This window comes from Schistocerca piceifrons, chromosome 1 (genome assembly GCF_021461385.2).
Source record: "Schistocerca piceifrons isolate TAMUIC-IGC-003096 chromosome 1, iqSchPice1.1, whole genome shotgun sequence".
In the NCBI taxonomy this organism is placed as follows: domain Eukaryota; kingdom Metazoa; phylum Arthropoda; class Insecta; order Orthoptera; family Acrididae; genus Schistocerca; species Schistocerca piceifrons.
This window is the reverse complement of record NC_060138.1, coordinates 456,309,807-456,330,394: the sequence shown is the minus strand read 5'-3', so window position 1 is coordinate 456,330,394 and position 20,588 is coordinate 456,309,807. Positions and strand designations below refer to the sequence as shown.

The following is a 20,588-nucleotide window of genomic DNA, read 5'->3' as shown; positions in this document are numbered from 1 at the left end:
TGGTACTTCACTGCATCGGCTGCTCGCCTTCCAGCGGTCTGTCTTATGAGACGAAGATGACGGTGAAATTGGCAACGAGGCAGACGTGAATCAAGACATGCAAACAGCGAGGTCGCACGTCAGCCGAAATAGCTCAGTTCAGTTCCGCTTCAGACGGCGTGCTGTGAGGACGTGTTAGCGCTCCGCTTAGCTGCTGTGTTTCGAAGTCGCGACTAACTCTTGGTGCTCTTCGTTCCGTGTGTGTTAGTGTTTTGTGTGTTTGTACTTGTGTTGTCAACGTCTATTTTGTTTCTTTCTTGAAAGCGGTTTTGGCCGCTGTTTATCTGCTGAAATGTCTACAATGTTTCCCAGGAAGCTTACTGTGCGATTTGATTTTGACAAGGCTACCCGATATGTACAACCCAGTTCACTGGAAATTCACGACTGGATTGTTGATGTTGTTGGCCTCACATCTGATCAGATACATACGGCTTACTATGATCTGGAACAATACTGTTTTTATGTCAAGCTGCTCTCGCCTTTGGTGCTGGAACGGATATTAAACAAATTTGATGGGGAAGCTGAATTCCGCCACCGTGACAATTCGGTGAGTAAGGTCACAGTTTCTAATGCTGATGTTGATTACAAGCATGTGCGTGTTTTTAACTTGCCCCCCCCCCCCCCCCGAGGTTGACAACTGTTATTTAAAAGACGTTCTTTCTAAGTATGGTGATATCAAGCAAATTAGGAGTGAACGGTGGTCCAGCCAACACCGGTTGCAATGCTTTAGCGGTGTGCGTTCGGTCGACATGCATGTCAAGCATAATATTCCCTCTCATTTTCAAGTTTGCGGATATAAGGCGCATGTTATGTACAGTGGACAGACTTTGACTTGTCGTGTCTGTAATGAGAATGGACATATGAGGCAGGATTGTCCGAAACGGGTCTTTGTTTTGCAAACCCACTTACAGCAGCGCAAAAAGTTAACTCTGGCCGACCTTGTGAAGGAAAATTCTGTGACAGATGGGTCAAGTTCCCTCATCCCGGACAAAGATGAAGATAGGGCGCAACACCGTGCTGCTGACTTTCCACCGCTAGCGCGAAAGGAGACTTCAGACTCTTCTATTGTTCAAAGTAGTGTCGTTACTCACAAGAGACGACGCACGATAGCGGTAGTGCAGACGAAGATGACATTAATGTGGCTAGGAAATCTGTCGATGGCACATCGCAACCGATGTTTGAGATTCCGGGCTCCGAACATTTCCTGCTTTCGGATTGTAGCGCCAATTCACAGGTGACGGTTGCTCAGTTGGATCCATTACCCGTAAACGAACAGGCCGCGGTAGCTTCAGTACCACGCCTGTCACCTGAGGCATGTCAACCGATGCAGACCGACCGACCGACCGATGTTGACACCGTTTGTAAACAGGTCGGGGAAGTGCGTGAGCGTAAACAGCCGGCTACGTCACCGCCTCAGCCCGACAACAAACAAACGAAAGGTTCCAACGTTGATAAACACTCAGCTACCGAAAGAGAATGTGGAAGAGATAGGACGCCGGAAGTAGTTTTGCAGTCTGAGCAACCACCGTGTGCAGCGGAGGAGGAGCTGGCACCTTACGTCAGCTCCGATCCTCCTACCCCGCCTTCCGCTGCGAATTTCTCAACGGGAGGTTGGCGCCGACACTCGGTGAAACCCAATGTCAATGTTGTTCGCAGGAAGCCTAAAAAGAAAGGTTCCAGCGCCGATGCTGACGCACCCTCGAAGTCAGATTCTCACGAAGGTTCTGGCGTGGAATGATGGCCTGACAGGTGATTAGACATATCCGTGCTTCATGTTACAATCCTACACGCTTTCCACCCTCAATATTAACAGGATCCAGTCGGATTTAAAACTCGCTGCTCTCAAACAGTTTCTCAACGACTGACATCGCATTTCTTCAGGAGGTTGTATCGCCCCACCTCTACTTTACCGGATTTGTATGTTTTTACAATATTTCACCGGAAACGCACGTCGGCACTGCCATTTTAGTTCGGGAAGGCATTCACGTACAAAACGTTGATACGTTAGAGTCGGGGAGAGGGATTGGGCTTACCATAGCAGGGGTCACTTTTGTCAATTTATATGCACCCTCTGGTAGTAGTCACCGGGCAGCACGAGCTGCGTTCTTCAAAGACGATATCATTTACCTCTTGCGGCGAAATCCCTCACCACTGATACTCGGTGGTGACTTTAATTGTGTTCTGGGCCGCAAAGATCAGACTCCTAATTTTAATTATTCTGGTGAGTTGCGACGCCTTGTTGCTGACCTCAAACTGCACGATGTGTGGGAGGTAAAATACCCCACGCTGGTGAAATTTACTCATACCGTTGCCAACTCTGCTAGCAGAATCGACAGAATTTATGTTTCGGATGCTTTAAAAAGCAACGTAACGCACGCTGAAACTGTTCCCGTCATTTTCTCCGACCATAGTGCATTGTTAACATGTCTCAATCTGCCACAACAACCTACTCGCCGAGTACGAAACCAGTGGCATCTAAATGTTTCTTTATTGTCGGACACAGAATTAGAAGACGAAATAACTGCTGCATGGGTGCTGTGTCTCCGTTCACTTCACAACTTTCGAAGTGTGATTGAATGGTGGACCAGACGGGAGAAGCCAAAGATTAGGAGTGTTTTAATATCCTTTAGTATCCGCAGGGCTAGGGAACGGAAAACCACAGTCGAGTTTTATTACAGTGTGCTACGGGATCTTTATGATCAGGCGGGAGCCGTGACGACACGCCTGAAAGATGTCAAACTGATAAAAGCCAAATTACTGCGCTTGAAACGTCAAGAACTGGTGGGCCTTAAGGTACGGTCCAAAGCGAAATCCGTCATTGCAGATGAGACTACTGCCTTGTATCATCTTATTCGCGACAGCAAAACTAGACGAGGCACTTTCATAGACGAACTTCAACTCGAGGATGGTACCAAACTCAGCACGCAGAAGGGAATACTCCAGGAAATTTCCGCTTACTATTCAAACATGTATGCACCGGGGGAGACAAATGTGGACGATCAAACATGTATGCACCGGGGGAGACAAATGTGGACGATTATGACGAACTTTTTGGCTCTCATACTCCACAACTTACGGGAGATGACAATGGCGCTATTTCTTCGACTGTCGAAAATGATGATGTTTACGCCGTCATCTGCAATTCTGCCGTTAACAAATCACCAGGACCTGACGGCCTACCCGTCGAATTCTACAAAAGGTTTTGGCATTTAATAGGAGACAAGTTCACCCAACTAATCAATGAAGTCTTACGGGGAACACCGGTGCCAGCAGAATTCAAACAATGCAAAATTGTACTTCTCCCGAAGAATAAGGGTTGCAAACGTTTAACCAACCTCCGACCGATTTCACTTTTGAACTCCGATTATAAACTTCTAGCTCGAGTACTCCATCACCGCATTATGCCGCTCACCGCTAAAATCATTTGCCCCCCAACAGACCTGCGCCTTTAAGAAGACCGTCTTACAAACTGCTGCTTTATACTGGGACGTCGTTGCCCTGACTCACGCATGCAATATTAAATATGGACTGCTTTTTGTCGATTTCCACAAAGCGTTTGATAGGGTCGATCATCCGTATCTGATAGAGACGTTGCGCCGGATGGGGTTTCTCGACACCTCCATAGCCATCATCAAGAACGTGGCGATGGGAATCACAGCACAACTCTCTGTTAATTGCCAGTTGACGAAGCGCATCGGAATACAACGAGGCGTCCCACAAGGCAGTCCCTTGTCAATGCTGCTTTTTGTTCTTTCTCTAGAACCCTTTTTACGACAGCTACGATGTCGACTCACCGGAATTACAGTTTCAGGAATGAAAACTGTGGTGGGCGCATACGCGGATGATGTTGGCGTCATCATCAGAAATCAGGCGGATGTGTCACAACTTCAATTGGCGCTCGCGACCTATTGTTCGGCATCCGGTGCGAGGCAGAACGTTCAAAAAAAGTAAATTTTTAAACCTTAAGGGACTTGCCCAGTTGCGCATTGCGTGGGCGACTAATGTCCATCAACATAAAGCTATTGGAATGGTCCTGACGACATCCATTTTCCGAATGATCTCGATAAATTGGCGTGAGGTTTCACGGACTATCCAGGGGGCGCTGATTGCCAATCACTCCCGCTGCCTGGACCAATTTCAAAGGGTTCGTTTATTAAATACTTATATCTTGTCCAAGGCTTACTACACTGCACAAATTTTCCCTCTTCCCGCCATGATAGCAAAGGCCATTATGTCCCGCTTAGCAAATTTTTTGTGGCGTGGGGAATTATTTCGTGTCTCTGTCAAAACAGCAATTCTGGATCCTTGTCTTTAAAGGGGGCCTGGGTTCGACGGACATTAAATGTAAAGCAATGGCATTGTATGTCAACAGAACATTAACTATCATGTCCCACTCCCCAGAATGCCTCACGGCAAAGTTGTACAATATAGTGCGGCCACAAAGTATCGACCCACCCGTCAATCTTCAGCACATCAGTTTTAAACTTAAACATGTAAGGGACTTTTATCTTGAACGCAGCTACATCAGCAAAGAACTTTTACAGTCGCCGACAGTCACGGCGAAAGCGATTTTAGCAGAACGGAAACAGCTGCACAGGAACAATGTCATAGAATCCAAGTTCCCTGGTTTCGCATGGGACGTCGTCTGGAAAAATATTAGTAGTACGGTTCTTTCGAGTGATGCACGGATAGCGTGGTACAAAGTTAGCAATAATCTCATCTGTACTAATGAACGTCTCTTTGGAATAGGGTTAAGTGACACCAACCTCTGTGGCAAATGTCACCTTGTCGACACTGTGTGTCATCGATATACGTGTGGCGGCCATATTTACAACTGGCAGTGGACCAGAGAGAAACTTTCCCTAATCACCAGGACTTCTGCACACACTTTCACTCCTCAGCATTTGTACCGCCCCGCTGAACGCTACTTCCCTCAGACGAAAAACAATACAGTGATCTGGCTCATGGGGAAGCTCACCAGTTACATTTTTAACAACGTTGGAGGCGACAATCGACTTGAATTTTTAATGTACATGGATACCGAATTTGCAAAGGTGCTCAACTACCCGGCTCGTAAGAAGACATTTGGTAATATGCTCCACATTGATTTCGAAAGGGTGGGAATAGGCTAGTGACCACTGGTTGTCTTTCATGGTGACACGGGAGGGGTTTGGAGCGCGAAGTACTGGCAGTGCCGCGAAGAGGCCCCACTGCTTTTGCGGCGCGTCTCTGACCCCGACATCCCTCACCGGGCGCACGAGAGAAAGGCTCCACTACCGACGATTGCAGCCAGTTTTATATTAACAAAACATGAAAATTAAATTTACCAAAAAAAAATTAAAAAGGAAAGAAGAAATAGGCGTATGATTCCTGATTTAAAAAAAAACAAAGAAAGAAATGCATAAGGCGTCGGTCTTCGGATCCGAAGATTGCAGGTTAGAATCCTGTCACGGTCGAGTTCTTCCAGAAAAAAAAGTTGGGAGAGTCTTAGACTGAAGATCTAAGGGTCCCTGATTCGATCCCGGGTTTCGGCGCGCTTTCTTTTTTGAAGCTGGCGCCAATGGAATTGCTCTGTCTTTGTGATAATTCAACTACCGTTGAGGACATGAATGACTCCGTCCTGTAGTTGTTCTGATTGTCTAGTGCTTGCCATAAGAGGAACATAGTAGACAACTCCCTCAGGAGCAACAAGCAGATTCCACAATCTGACCAGAAAAAAAGATTTCCGAAAAGTCCGGCATGCAGTGCAGTCGTGGCCGTGTGGTTAAGGCGTCTGACTTGAAATCAGATTCCCTCTGGGAGCGTAGGTTCGAGTCCTGCCGCCTGCGAAAGTTTCCTCGTTCTCAACAGTCGGATGTCCAGCTGCATCATAGCGGTTGCGTCACTACTAAACACGTGGGTCGCCTGCAATGTGCAGTGTTATTTGGCTCCAGAGTGCAGCGCTACAGTCGCACCCAGAAGCCACAGCTCACCTCCCAGCCGTCCACCAGGTGTCACTACAAGTGTCGCCTCCCTGGGCAGCGTAGATGTGTCCTTTTTAGCTTGCAGACGATGACGTGTAGCAGTTTATTAGCGAACGCAAGCCGAATGTTTTACCGTGAGTATCTGCTAGATACTGCCTCTCATACGGTGGAGAGGCCCACTCCTTGTTGTGTTTCGTTCTCTGCACAAGAGTTGCAGCTGACATCGATATAGCACAGTTTTTCTAGCATCAGCGTGGATCTCCGGCGGTAATTCAGTTGAATACCGCCCTTCGATTTGTGCTATTCTGGTACCAATCGAAGCGATAGGTGTTGCAGGTTCCAGCCAGCAAGCCAGCCTGCCAGCCAGCCAGCCAGCCAGCCCGTCGGCGTGCAGCACCCAGCACCCAGCACCCAGCACCCAGCAGCCAGCAGCGGTCCCTGCCAGCGGCTGTCCTCGCCAGCAGCGGTCCCAGCCAGCACCCAGCAGCGGTCTTCGCCTGCAGCGGTCCCCCCCAGCAGCCAGCAGCGGTCTACGCCAGTAGCGGTCTACACCAGCAGCGTCCCCGCCAGCAGCACGCAGCGGTGTTCGCCTGCGCCGGCCCCAGCCAGCAGCCAGCAGCCACCAGCCACCAGCCAGCATCCACCAGCCAGCGTCCAGTGGCCAGCAGCAGTCCCCGCCACCAGCGGTCGCGGCCAGCGGTGGTCCTAGCTGCCCCCACCATCCGCCGCCGCCAGCAGCAGTAGCAGCAGAGGCGTCCCCACCAGCCAGCCGGGTCGCCCCCCCCCCCCCCAACGGCAGCAGAGTGGGGCGTGGGGCTTAGGCCCCAGTCCCCTTCGTCATTCTCCGTCCCTTTCTCCTCTCTGTCTCTCGTCGCCCTGCCCATCTCTCATTTGCTCCTTTGTCTAGTACTGTGTTTTTTCCCCCTTATCATAATGTCAACCCCCACCACCTCTTCTACAGCCACCACCACTGGCATTATATACACCTCCCCCTCCGCTGCTGCCACCACTATCACGTAGTGTGCCACTTCACTCCCCCCTCAGTCCATCCCCCACTCTTCATTCTCTCATCTCCCTCCGTATTTGTCGCCCCGTCCCCGGCTCCTCCCTCCTGCACCTCCTCTGATCCCTTCCCTCCACTCCCTCCCTCTGCTCCTTCCGTTTCTGCGGCCCCCGCCAGGGTGGTCGCCCGGCAGGCTACGGCCCACGCTCCACTCTCCCCTTCACCTTCACCTTCACCTTCATCGTCCTCGTCATCGTCTTCACCATCGCCTTTGCCATCGCCCTCACCATCTCCGGCGCCAACTCCAGACCCGGGATCAGCCACTCCTCGCCACATTCCAGTTGTTCCCATCCCCCACACCTCCTCCACCGCCGTCAAGCGCCCCAGTGGCACCCCTGCCTCCTCTGCTCCCAAAAACACTCCGCCTCATCCCCCTTCCCCCATCCCTGATGCCATGGATGTATCCCCGCCCGTCCCTGCACCCTCCTCCTCCTCCTCCTCTACCCCCTCCTCCTACCGCTACCTCCTCTCCAGTCCTGATCCCTCCCTCCTTGAAGCCCGGAACCTCACCCTCTTCCTTCGCCAGAATTGTCCTGGTGTCCACATCTCCCTCCTCACTCCTCGCCGTGATTCGGTACTAACCTCCTCCCCCAGCCCTACCCTCCACACAGACCTCCTTTCCCGCATCCCTGTCACCCGCTTTCGCCCTCAAGCCTCCCTCACCCCTGCTCCTTCCCCACCTCCCACCCACCAACCCCAACCCCGCATGGGCCCGCCAACCCTCACCACCGTGATCACTCGGCTCAGTCCAGTGATCACAGAGGAGGAGGTGTTGGCGGAGCTTCTGGCCCATCCCCATCTGGAGGTGCATGCAGTTAGCCGCATCCACAACGCTGCCGGCCCCACCCGCCTTATGCGGGTTTTTTCTGAGCACGCCCCCTCCATAGACCGTCTCCTGAAGGAGGGTGCCCTCCTTTTTAACCAGCGTTATAAAGTTGACCCCTCCCATTCCCCTCCTCAATCCCTCCGCTCCCAAAGGTGCTTGCGGTATAATGTGCACCAACATCTGAGTGCTGCAAGGCCCCCACCTGCCCGCAGTGTAGGCAAGCCCACTTTTTACGGCAGTGCCCCTATCTCCAGTCCCCCCCCCCCCTCCTGTAATACCTGTAACCTCCCTCATTCTACCTACTCCCAGAAGTGTAAGGCCCGACCCCCTCCTACCACAACTGAACTCACCATTCCTGTCCGCCCTCTGGACGCCCCCACCCCTCCTGGCAACCCCTTCGCCCACCCCCTACCACTGAGGACATCATCAGATTCCTCATTATTGTCCTTCAGAATTTTCATCCTTTTCAGCGCCCGCACACCCACCAACAGATCTCTCTCGCCGCCCGTTCCGTTTTCCAATTCAAAATGTACGCCACCTACTTCAACAACCAGGCCCATTTCACCTTCTCCCGTCTTGACACCCTCGTTTAAATCCCTGTCATGGCGTGGCAGCACCGTATCCTTTTCAACAACATCCGCTTCCTTCCCGCCAACAAGAACCTCTTCCTGCACACCCTTGCCACCCACCACGTGGATGCCTTCCTCCTCAATGAAACCTTCCTGCAACCCCACCACACAGTCCACACTTTGCCCTACCTCCTCCACCACTCCGATAACCCCCTCCCGATTGCGCGTGGCGGAGTTGCCATTGGGCACCACCGCCAGATCCCCGTTCGGCTCCCACCTCTCCTTCCCGACCCCACCGAACACCTGATCCTTAGTCTCTTCTTCCCCGGCCTTACCGTTACGTGCGCCACCATCTATGTCCGCCCCAACGCCCCTATTCCCTTCGACTTCCTCTCCCAAATCGACCGTACCTTCTCCTCCTACGTGATCGCCGCCGACCTCAACATCCATAGTCGTTCCGCTGCCCAGTTACGGCGGTGGCATCGGTTCCTCTCCTCCCTTCAAGGCGACCTCATCCCCATCCCCCAGCACACCCGTCCCAAATCCAACTCCACTCCCGATGTTATCCTCTCCTCCCCCAACCTCCTTGGCCGCATAACGGTGGATGTCCTGGAGCCTATTGTTAGCGACCATCTCCCTGTCCTCCTCACCGTTTCAGACGGTCGTTGCCCCCGCCCTGACCCTCGTCATGACCCTCCCCCTAAGTACGTCCATAACTATTCCCGTGCCAACTGGAATGCCTACCGGGATACCCCCTCCACCCAGGTCGATAGCCACCCTTTCACCTACCACCACCCCGATGATGTCACCCATGCCGCCTCCTTTCTCCAGCAGACCTTGTCAGAGGCCGTGGAGGCCCACGTCCCTACTGTCGCCATCCACCCCCACCGTCCTACCTTACCCCCACAGGCCGTCCTCCTCCTCCGTGAATCCCACCATCTCTACCGTGCCTTCCTCCGCACGCGTGACCCGCACACACTACGACGCCACCAGCAACTCCAGCGACACATTCGTAATTTGCTCGCGGCTAAGAAACGCCGGGACTGGCGACAGACATGCACCCGTTTAACTGCTACTCTACCTATCAACTCGTCCCAGTTCTGGTCAGCCTTCTGTCGCCTTACCGGAACTAAACTCTCCCCCTACTATCCTCTTCTCCATGATGATCACCCTTTCCCTGACACCCTTAGTAAGGCCAATCACTTTGCCTCCTACCTCTCCAATGTCTTTTCCATCCCCGATGATCCCCAGTTCGATTACTCCCTCTTCCCGGATATCCGTGATCGAACTGACACCTCTGTCCCTCCTCGCACTCCTGGTTTCCAGTACTTGGACAACATTGCACACGTGGAACTCAATGCCCCTATCACTACACAGGATCTCATTGCTACACTCTGCACGAAACGCAACACCGCTCCTGGTCACGATCGTGTCACCTACCGTCGTCACCTTCGTGAAGCTCCTGTCTCTTTCCTCTCCACCCTGGCCAGGCTCTACAATGTAGTCCTGTCCACCAGTTACTACCCCAACCTGTGAAAACCTCCCGTATCCTCATGTTCCTTAAACCTGGCAAACCGCCGTCCGCCTTCTCCTCCTACCGTCCCATCAGCCTTACCTCGGTCTTCAGCAAGGTCCTGGAATCTATCCTCACCCGACGCATCCACCAGCATCTCCGCCAGCACCGCCTCCTTCCTGTTACCCAGTGTGGCTTTTGGCCGTCCTTCTCTTCCGACGACCTTCTCCTTCACCTCACTCATCTCCTTTCCGAACTGCTTAGTTCCCGTCGCTCCGCAATCTTCCTATCCCTGGACCTCGAACGTGCTTGTGATCGCATATGGCATTCCGGTCTCCTCTTCAAGCTCCAAACCTTCGCCCTTCCCATTAACTACGTCCGTCTGATCGGCTCCTTTCTCTCCTGCCGTCCTTCCTATGTCACCATCCATAACACAGATTCCTACACCTTTTTCCCCTCTGCCAGTGTGCCCCAAGGCTCCGTCCTCTCCCCCCTTCTGTACCTTTTGTACACAGCGGTCATGCCGCCGCCATCACCCCCCCCCCCCGTCCACCTTCTCCAGTTTACCAATGACACCGCCTTCCTTGCCCTTGCCCCCACCCTGCAGCGCTCCCAACACCTTCTCCAGTCCCTTCTTGACCAGTTCACCACTTGGTGCAACCAGTGGTTGCTCAAGGTCAATCCCTGCAAAACCCAGGCGATCATTGTAGGCAAAACCACCCCTTCCTTCCGCATCCTTTATTTCTATCTCACCATCTATGGCCGTCCTATCGCCCTCACTCCCACCCTTAAGTACCTTGGCGTCACCCTCGACCGTCGCCTCTCCTGGACTCCCCATCTCCGGACAATCCAAGCCAAGGCACACTCCCGCCTCAGTCTCCTCAAGCTCCTCTTTGGCCGTGGGGTCTGGACCCCTCCACCATCCTCCACACCTATAAATCCCTCATCCGCCCTATCCATTGTTATGCCCATCTGGCTTGGGTCTCCGCCCCCCCCCACATTTTATAAATCCCTCCAAATCCTTGAACGCCATGCTCTCTGCCTCGCCTATCGCATCCGTATCACCTCCCCCACGCGGATCCTGTACGATCTCATCCTCTTCCCCCACCTCCTCCATTTCCTTGAAAGGATACGGATCTTGTACACCTCCCGTAAACTTGATCCTCCTCACCCGCTCGTCTCCCCGATCCTCTCCCATCCCCGCCTGCTGCCGGGCCTGTATTCCCATGTCCCACCCGGTCTCCATCTCTCAACCCTCCTTACCCTCTCACAAGGTGGCTTCCACCATCTCCCCCTCCCTGATGATGTCCTCCTCCCCTCCATCTACCCCACCTATCAACTTTGACCCTGCCCCCCCTCCCCCACTTACGGTGTCCTTTCCTTTAGGCACCCTCCCTCCCTTCTCTTCCCTTCCCTTCTCTTTCCTTTTCCCCCGTCCCCTCCCTCCTCCCCTCTTCCCGCGGGCCTCCCCCCCTTCCTCCCTCCCCCTATCTCCCCTGCCCGTGGCATCTCTGCTATCCCCTCTCGCTCTCCCACTCCCCTTTCTCCACCTCCTCTCTTGGCAGGTCCCCGGACTCGCACACGCACAGTGAACATTCGCGCGCCGGAGATCATCGCCATCAGTGTCTCGTGTGTGTGCCCTCGTTTCTGTTTAGTGTTTGTTCTCCGTCACGCCGCCACTGTTCACGTGTACCATCGCCATCATTCATGTTTTGTGCGCTGTGTCAACTAGTGTCAGTGACGTTTTCTCGTCCAGCGTGAACAGCTCCATGTTTTTTGTTTTTTAGTGACTACATTGATTTGCCCGCCGTTTTGATTGTTTTCTCCATGCCCCCTCTATTTATTACTTATTGTAAATCTCAAGGCTGAAGAGCGGCGTACTCAGCTGCTGACAGCCCGCCTTGTGTAAGGTGATCAAAATCACAATAAAGAAAAAAAAAGCGTCAGCGTGAAGTCAGCGAAGTCAATATTACATGAATCGAGTCGACATGCTTGCTTGTTATGGTGATGGAAGCAGAAGAAATGTGTGTGGTACTTCACTGCATCGGCTGCTCGCCTTCCAGCGGTCTGTCTTATGAGACGGAGATGACGGTGAAATTGACAACGAGGCAGACGTGAATCAAGACATGCAAAACAGCGAGTGTGCACGTCAGCCGAAATAGCTTCGCTGGGGGAGCGTTAGACTGAAGATGCAAAGGTCCCTGGTTCGATCCCGGGTTTCGGCACGCTTTCGTTTTTGAAGCTGACGCCAATGGAATTGCTCTGCCTTTGTGTTAATTCAACTACCGTTGAGGATATGAATGACTCCGTCCTGTAGCTGTTCTGATTGTCTAGTGCTTGCCATAAGAGGAACATAGTAGACAACACCCTCAGGAGCAACAAGCAGATTCCTCAATTTGACCCGGAAAAAGATTTCCGTGAAGTCCGGCATGCAGTGCAGTCGTGGCCGAGTGGTTCAGTTCCGCTTGCGACGCCGTGCAGGTCGCACGTGTTGTGCCTTCGCTCCGCAATAGCGTGTGCAAGCCGTGAATACTTTCGTTGTTTACGTTGTTTTCTAGATTTGCTGTCTTGTGCTTCCGTCAATTCACTTCGCTTTTAGTGTTTTGTGTCGTTTTGTGTTAGCGGTCTCGACCGCTTAATAAGTGAATATGTCGTCCAGGTTGTTCCCAAGGAGATGTACTCTGTGTTTCGAATTTGACAAGTCTACACGTCATGTTCAACCGAGTTCCATGGAAGTTCACGATTTCGTAGTGGATGTCACTGGTATTACGTCTGACCAGGTTCATACTGCCTATTACGACACCGATCTCTACTGTTTCTTCGTCAAGTTGTTAAACCCTGTGTTACTGGAGAGGATTCTGTTAAAACATGGTAGCAGAGCTGAGTTCCGTCATCGTGACGCCTCGGTGAGTACTGTTCTCATATCCAGTGCTGATGTAGAATACAAAAATGTCGCCGGCCGAAGTGGCCGCGCGGTTCTGGCGCTGCAGTCTGGAACCGCGAGACCGCTACGGTCGCAGGTTCGAATCCTGCCTCGGGCATGGATGTGTGTGATGTCCGTAGGTTAGTTAGGTTTAACTAGTTCTAAGTTCTAGGGGACTAATGACCTCAGCAGTTGAGTCCCATAGTGCTCAGAGCCATTTGAACCATTTTTTGAACAAAAATGTCCGTGTGTACAACCTGCCGCCGGAAGTTGAAAACTGTTATTTACGTGAGATTTTGACGAAGTATGGGGAGGTCAAGCAAATCCGTAACGAACGTTGGTCTAGTCAACATCGGTTACAGTGTTTTAGTGGCGTCCGGTCAGTCGAAATGCACGTCAAGCACGATATCCCCTCTCATCTTATTGTTTGTGGGTATAAAGTGCATGTCACGTGCAGTGGGCAACCAGGCACTTGCTTTATTTGTAATGAAACTGGCTACTTGTGTACGAACTGCCCTACACTTGTATTTGTTCTAAAAAGTACTTTGGAACAGCGTAAAAAATTGACATTGGCCGATCTTATTAGGGAGGCACCAATCACGGACATCGAACGCCCTAGTGATAGTGAAATATTGCCCCCGGAGCCTGGTTTGCCTGTTGCCGACTTTCCACCCTTTCCTTCAAAACCGGTTACAGATACGCCTGCTTCCAAATCTGACGTGCAGCTGCCGAGCCACAAACGGCGACGAACGTGTGATGATGATAGTCCGGACGAGGATCTCCAGGAATTAGAACACGGCGTCCCAAAAGAGATGCCGGGTACGGTAACTGACTCAAGTTTTTCTGAACCGTCGCACGCAGCTGTCGACGCTGCGGCTATTGACGTCATTCCGAGTGACGTACAGGCAGCTTTGGCACCACAACAGCCGAGCACGCCGCCTGAAGTCGCGACGTCACCACAGGCCGAATCACAACAAGCGCGTGCTTCCGATAAGCATAACGAGGAAGGCAGTCCTTGTGTACAAACTGAAGGAAGTCAAAGTCCTTCTACAAACAAACACGAAGTTCGTGCTAGTGACAACAAACAAACTTGTCCTAAGGAGGAAATTGAGTGCCGGCCACCTTCTGCGCCAGTTCTTTCTGCAGATCAGATGGCTGAGGCGTCACATCACGTTATGGATTGCGAAGTCACTCAGGACCCTCCCACACCTCCGTCTGCCGATGTGTTCCCTAGCAGAGCACGTAATAGGACCGAAGTTCAACCAAACGTCAACGCAGTACGGAAGAAAAACAAACCCAACGACACCCAAGTGACCGTTCGTGATTCTCCCGACAATGCAACCCATTCCGACGTTTCTATGACACTGTAACGCGACCAGTGTTGTTTAGTGACCCTTTACGTACCTCACTAATAATGGCACAAGCGTACAAATTCGTCTCCCTGAACATAAATAAGATTCGATCTGATCTCAAAATTGCGGCACTACAGCAGTTTCTATACGAATCTGACGCTGATATTGTGTTGTTGCAGGAAGTTACCGTTTTGAATCTCTTCATCTCTGGTTTTAAAACCATATCAAACGTTGCTCCTGAGGAAAGTACAGGTACCGCACTTTTATTACGGGAAGGTATTCCAGTTGGGGAGATCGAGTTTTTAGATTCCGGTCGAGCAGTGAGCTGTAAAATTTTTGATGTAACCCATGTTAACTTATATGCCCCGTCAGTCAACAGCAACAAATTCGAACGGTCACGTTTTTATAAGGAGGATGTTACGTATCTGTTGAGGAGAAGTCCTCAAAACCTGATAATAGGAGGCGACTTCAACTGTGTTCTACGTAAAAACGATCAGTCCCCTAATTTTAACTACTGTAAAGAACTGCACGAGCTCGTTAAGAATATTAAGCTGAAAGATGCTTGGGAACTGAAGTATCCTACTTTAGTTAAATTCACTTTTTTCACCGTTACTTCATGCAGCCGTCTGGATAGGATTTATCTATCGGACTGTATCGGTGACAGACTCCTAGCGGTTGACGTAATCCCGGCTAGTTTCACCGACCATTGCGCTGTTACGGCAACAGTTCACTTAAATCGACAGCCTACCAAATTATTTCGTTCCCCGTGGATGTTAAACATATCGCATCTGGCGGACGCTGAAATATTTGACGTTATCAGGCATGTGTGGGAAACTTGCTTGCGTTCCATCACTTTTTATCCGACTAAGGCGATTTGGTGGACCACTGTTGCGAAACCACAGCTTCGAAAAAGTCTCATTTATTACAGTGCTCAGAAAGCACGCGCCTGCAAGAAGACCTTTGAGTTTTACTACACTGTGCTGCGACAACTGTATGATTCATCCACTGCGACCACCACTAACTTTCCATCAATTCAACGTGTCAAGGCTAAACTTATCAGCTTGAAGCGTCAACAATTGGAAGGTCTGAAAGTTAAATCCAAACCTAAATCTATTTTAGCCGACGAAATGACATCTATGTACCACTTATTCAAGCATTTATCACGCCGCCGCCGAGCTTTCATTGATGTTTTGGAAAGAGATAATGGGGAATTACTCTCTACTCAAGCGGCCATTGTTAGTGAAATTCACCAACATTTCCAACGACTGTATTCCAGTGAGATTGTCAATGAACCTGCTGTCAGTGCAGTGGTCAATGTTTTTGATAGGGCGATTACTCCTGCTGAAAATGTCGACTTTTTATCGGATTTCACTCCCGAGGAAGTTTTAGCCTTGATCTCCAAGTCGCCTTCCTTTATATCGCCTGGTCCTGATGGTTTGCCCAAGGAATTTTATATCAAATTCTGGAATGTCCTTGGTGGTACTTTTACGGAAATTGTTAATGAAGTCATGAGTGGTGGTCCTCTTCCTGCCGAGTTCAAAGTGGGTAGAATTGTTTTAGTCCCGAAGAGAACTGGTCACAAGCGAGTTGATAATCTCCGTCCAATCACATTATTGAACTTTGATTATAAAACGATTGCCCGAGCGATTAATAGCAGAATGACCCCCATCCTTGGGAAAGTTATTCACTCACATCAGTCTTGCCTTCCAGGGAGATCCATTACGACTCCGGTTGCGGAGTACAGAGACGTTATTTCAGTAGCGGCCGTAACCAACATCAAATGTGCTTTCCTTTTTCTTGACTTTTGCAAAGCTTTTGACCGCGTTAGTCATCACTATTTAGAACGCATCCTGCAACGAATTGGACTCGAAGAACGAGCTGTGGCAGTCATTCGGAATATGTTAACAGGCATTACTGCTGGGATCACCGTTAACGGTCAGCTGACACAAGCTGTTAGTATACGACGAGGTGTACCGCAAGGCAGTCCGTTGTCGATGTCGCTCTTTGTTTTGTCGCTCGAGCCATTTCTGAAGAGATTGTGTATCACATTAACTGGCCTTTCTGTATTAGGGAGCAATCTTACTGTGAGGGCTTACGCCGATGATGTTGCTGTTATCCTACATCATGAGTCTGAAGTGGCCCAATTGCGGGCTGAGATTGATACTTACAGCACTGCTTCTGGAGCGAAACTCAGTGAGGGTAAATGTAAGGTTCTTAGCTTACGGGGCTTCGAATCTCTTGCTATACCGTGGGCACAGATCGTCGAACAACATGTTGCTCTGGGAATCATCATCGATAGGTGTCCCTTACGTATGGCAGCTAAAAACTGGAAACATACTGCCAATCGAATACAGGGAGCTATAGTGGAAAACACCTGGCGATCGACAAATATCCTCCAGAAGATCAGGATTTTGAATACATACATACTCTGTAAAGCTTATTATGTCGCTCAGGTGTTCCCTCTTCCCAAAATGCAAGCCCATAAGATCATGCGTTTCCCCAGCAGGTTTGTGTGGCTCGGTCATATTTTTAAGTTAACCTATACCACATTGTCTAAATCAGTGCAAGCTGGGGGCCTGCGACTCAATGATATCCGTCGAAAGGCGACAGCACTCTATATAAAACGAACAACTGTGATAATTACCACGATGCCCCATACTATCACATCGAAGCTGTTTCGCATTGTTCGCCTTATATGTATCAAGCCACCAATTGACATCGGGAAAATCAACTTTCAATTGCAACATGTCGGTGTTTATTACCTCGAAATGAGTTACTTAGGTGACAGTGTTTTCACAACTCCTTGTCTCACGACAGTGTTCTTAATTGCTCAGTGGCAGAAGTACGAAGCTCCAAATACAATTGAAATGCACTACCCAAGAATCGTATGGACGGCAGTGTGGACCAATATTACTCTCAAAATTCATTCCTCCGATGTGCTTTCCGCCTGGTATAAAGTTGTCCACAATCTTACTCCAACCAACGAAAAACTCAACCGCATTGGCTTAAGTGGTACCGACAACTGCCTCAAATGTGGAATGTGGATTAGTAGACACTCTGAGGCACAGGTTTACTTGCTGCGGACATCAGTTCAACTGGCATTGGGTACGGAAACGATTGGGGCTGCTCACATGTGGCACTGAAAGTCTTTATACAACTGATATCCTCCTGTGGCCTGATACACGGTATTACCCCAAAACGAAAAACAATACTGTTATGTGGATGCTGGGACATTTTGTCAATTACGTCATAACTAAACACGGAGAAGACAATATTAATGCCTTTACTGCTTATATGGAAACGGCATATATGCGAAGAAACCAGTTCCGCACATTAAGAGGGATTTTGGGAATATGTTAACAATACTGTTTGAGAAACAGGGAATTGGGTGATTCTAAAGTAAATCCGCGATTACTGTCAACATTTCCACGGCGAAGTTCCCAAGTACAAGTCAACACTGAATACTATTTTCGTTATCATTTCGCCTATGGCGCTTGAAGAACCTGAAGTTCTCTTTTTTTTCTTATTCCTCATTATTTGTTTTTTGAGGGAAGAGACTTTTTTTTTCTTCTTGGTTTTGAGAAAGATTTCTATTTTTCGTTGCACTTATATTACAAACAAGACGAAGCAATGAACTCCTTGTAATCCGGAAGAAATAGGATACTTTTTGTGTACTGTTGTACAACGTCAGTGAATCTGGAGACTTTGATTTCTTTTGACTATAGCTGAAGAAGCTCGCCAAGGAAGGCATTCATGGAGAGCGCAAGGAGGGCTGTAATGGGAGAAGGGAGGCCCTAAAACTTTAAATAAAAAACAAAAAGTTGTTAAGGCGTTGGAAAAAAAATTAAAAAAAAAGTGGTTAAGGCGTCTCACTTGAAATCAGATTCCCTCTGGGAGCGTAGGTTCGAGTCCTGCCGACTGCGAAAGTTTTCTCGTTCTCAAAGGATGGATGTCCAGCTGCATCATAGCGGTTGCGTCAATACTAAACACGTGTGTCGCCGGCAATGTGCAGTGTTATTTGGCTCCAGAGTGCAGCGCTACAGTCGCACCCAGAAGCCACAGCTCACCTCCCAGCCGTCCACCAGGTGTCACTACAAGTGTCGCCTCCCTGGGCAGCGCAGATGTGTCCTTTTTAGCTTGCAGACGATGACGTGTAGCAGTTTATTAGCGAACGCAAGCCGAATGTTTTACCGTGAGTATCTGCTAGATACTGCCCCTCATACGGTGGAGAGGCCCACTCCTTCTTGTGTCTCGTTCTCTGCACAAGAATTGCAGCTGGCATCGATATAGGACAGTTTTTCTAGCGCCAGCGTGGCCTCAGCAAAGTCAATATTACATGAATCGAGTCGACATGCTTGCTTGTTATGATGATGGAAGCAGAGGAAACGTGTGTGGTACTTCACTGCATCGGCTGCTCGCCTTTCAGCTGTCTGTCTTATGAGACGAAGATGACAGTGAAATTAGCAACGAGGCAGAGGTGAAGCAAGACATGCAAAACAGCCATACTGCACGTCAACCGAAGTAGCTCAGTTGGGAGAGCGTTAGACTGAAGATGTAAAGGTCCCTGGTTCGATCCCGGTTTTCGGCATGCGTTCTTTTTGAAGCTGACGCCAATGGAATTGCTCTGCCTTTGTGATAATGCAACTACCGCTGAGGACATGAATGACTCCGTCCTGTAGCTGTCTTGATTGTCTAGTGCTTGCCGTAAGAGGGACATAGTAGACAACTCTCTCAGGAGCAACAAGCAGGTGCCACAATTTGACCAGAAAAGAGATTTCCGAACAGTGTGGCATGCAGCGCAGTCGTGGCCGAGTGGTTACATTCTGGCTCTAGCTGCCGTCGCGTGCGGACGTACTAGCCGCCGCTCCGTGAACACAGCGCTTACGCTAGTGTTTACCGTTTCGTGTGTACTGCTTTCTGTTCAGTGTTTAAATTGAGATCTGTTCTACACCGGTTTTGTGTATTTGTTACGTCTTCGGATATTCGTCGTTCTACGGATTTTCGGTTTTGACCGTAATCCGACCGGTGCTGCACAACATGGCTGCCTCCATCAGGAAGACCACCCTGGTTTTTTCGTTTGAAAAGGAAACTCGCCGAGTTCAACCGTCTGCTCTCGAGGTGCACGACTGGCTGACAGAGGTAATTGGCATTAATCCGGATTCTGTTCATACTACTCAGCTTGATTCCGACAACTACTGCGTGTTTGTTAAGTTCTTCAATCCGTTAATTGTTGATAAAATTCGCGATAAGTTTGGCAACCAAGTCGAGTTTCTCCATAGGGACGGCACTAAGAGTATGGTTTCTATCAAAAGGGCTGATACTACATATTGGACTGTTCGAGTTCTTAATTTACCCATTGAACTTGAAAACGAAAAAATTAAGGTTGCTCTGTCTCAATATGGGGATGTTAAAGAAATCATTAATGAACGCTGGTCGCCGCATTATAAATTACAGTGCTTTAATGGAATAAGGTCGGTTGAAATGGAAGTTAAGACTAATATCCCGTCACATATCTCCGTTGAGGGTCACGAGGCTCACATTATTTATACTGGACAAATCCCTACATGTCATGTCTGTAATGAGTCAGGTCATTTTCGGCAGGATCGTCCCCGCCGTGTGTTTGTCTTAAAAACTAACCTCATGCAGCGACGCAAATTGACACTCAGTGAAGTTATGGCAAACGGTACACCTGTCCAACCTGAAGATAATGTTGCTAAGGAAATTTCACCTGACATTCCTTGCAGTGTCACTGATTTTCCACCTATCGTAGCCCCGACGAATCTCGAATCTGTTCCCCCTGACAGTGATTTACAGAATAAAAAAAGGCCACTGGAGCGAAGCGATGATCATTCAGAAGATGAATTATCTCGCACCTCTCCCACAATCAGAAAACCACGACCTTCAGCTGACGGAGATTTAGTAGCAGCCTATTGTATGCAGATTGATCCTGCAGTACCACCTGCCGTCAACAAATCGGATGTGGAAACGGAGGATCCTACCGACCAACAGCAACTGACAACAACTTTGAATGTCACCGGCGTTGCACAACAGCCGCCTCAACTCGACCAACACGAGGAAGTGGCGGGTAAACATCGGCTCCACAACGAACTACGACAACAAGCCTCAGGTGGAAACAACCAGGAGAAAGCTGTTGCCAAACAACAGCTCACGAGTGTCGGTCGGACGGAAACAGCAACACAGAAGGCCGACGACTCGACAACACTATCGGCGTCTCACCCCACGGTACGACGCAAACTCAAACCGCAGCCTAATCTTTCGACTTCTCGTAATCCATCGCAATCACAACAGTCGCAACCAGGGAAATCAGATTTGAAACAGA

The 20,588-nt window shown here is 49.9% G+C and overlaps 2 non-coding genes across 2 annotated transcripts; both read left to right on the top strand.

Moving 5' to 3' along the window:
* Window positions 1–5,785: 5,785 nt before the first annotated feature.
* Window positions 5,786–5,867, top strand: Trnas-uga. The gene has a single exon. It is a non-coding gene; the product is annotated as a tRNA-Ser (tRNA).
* A 12,896-nt stretch (window positions 5,868–18,763) lies between these two features.
* On the top strand, window positions 18,764–18,836 carry Trnaf-gaa. Its single transcript has one exon. It is a non-coding gene; the product is annotated as a tRNA-Phe (tRNA).
* The last annotated feature ends 1,752 nt before the right edge of the window (window positions 18,837–20,588 follow it).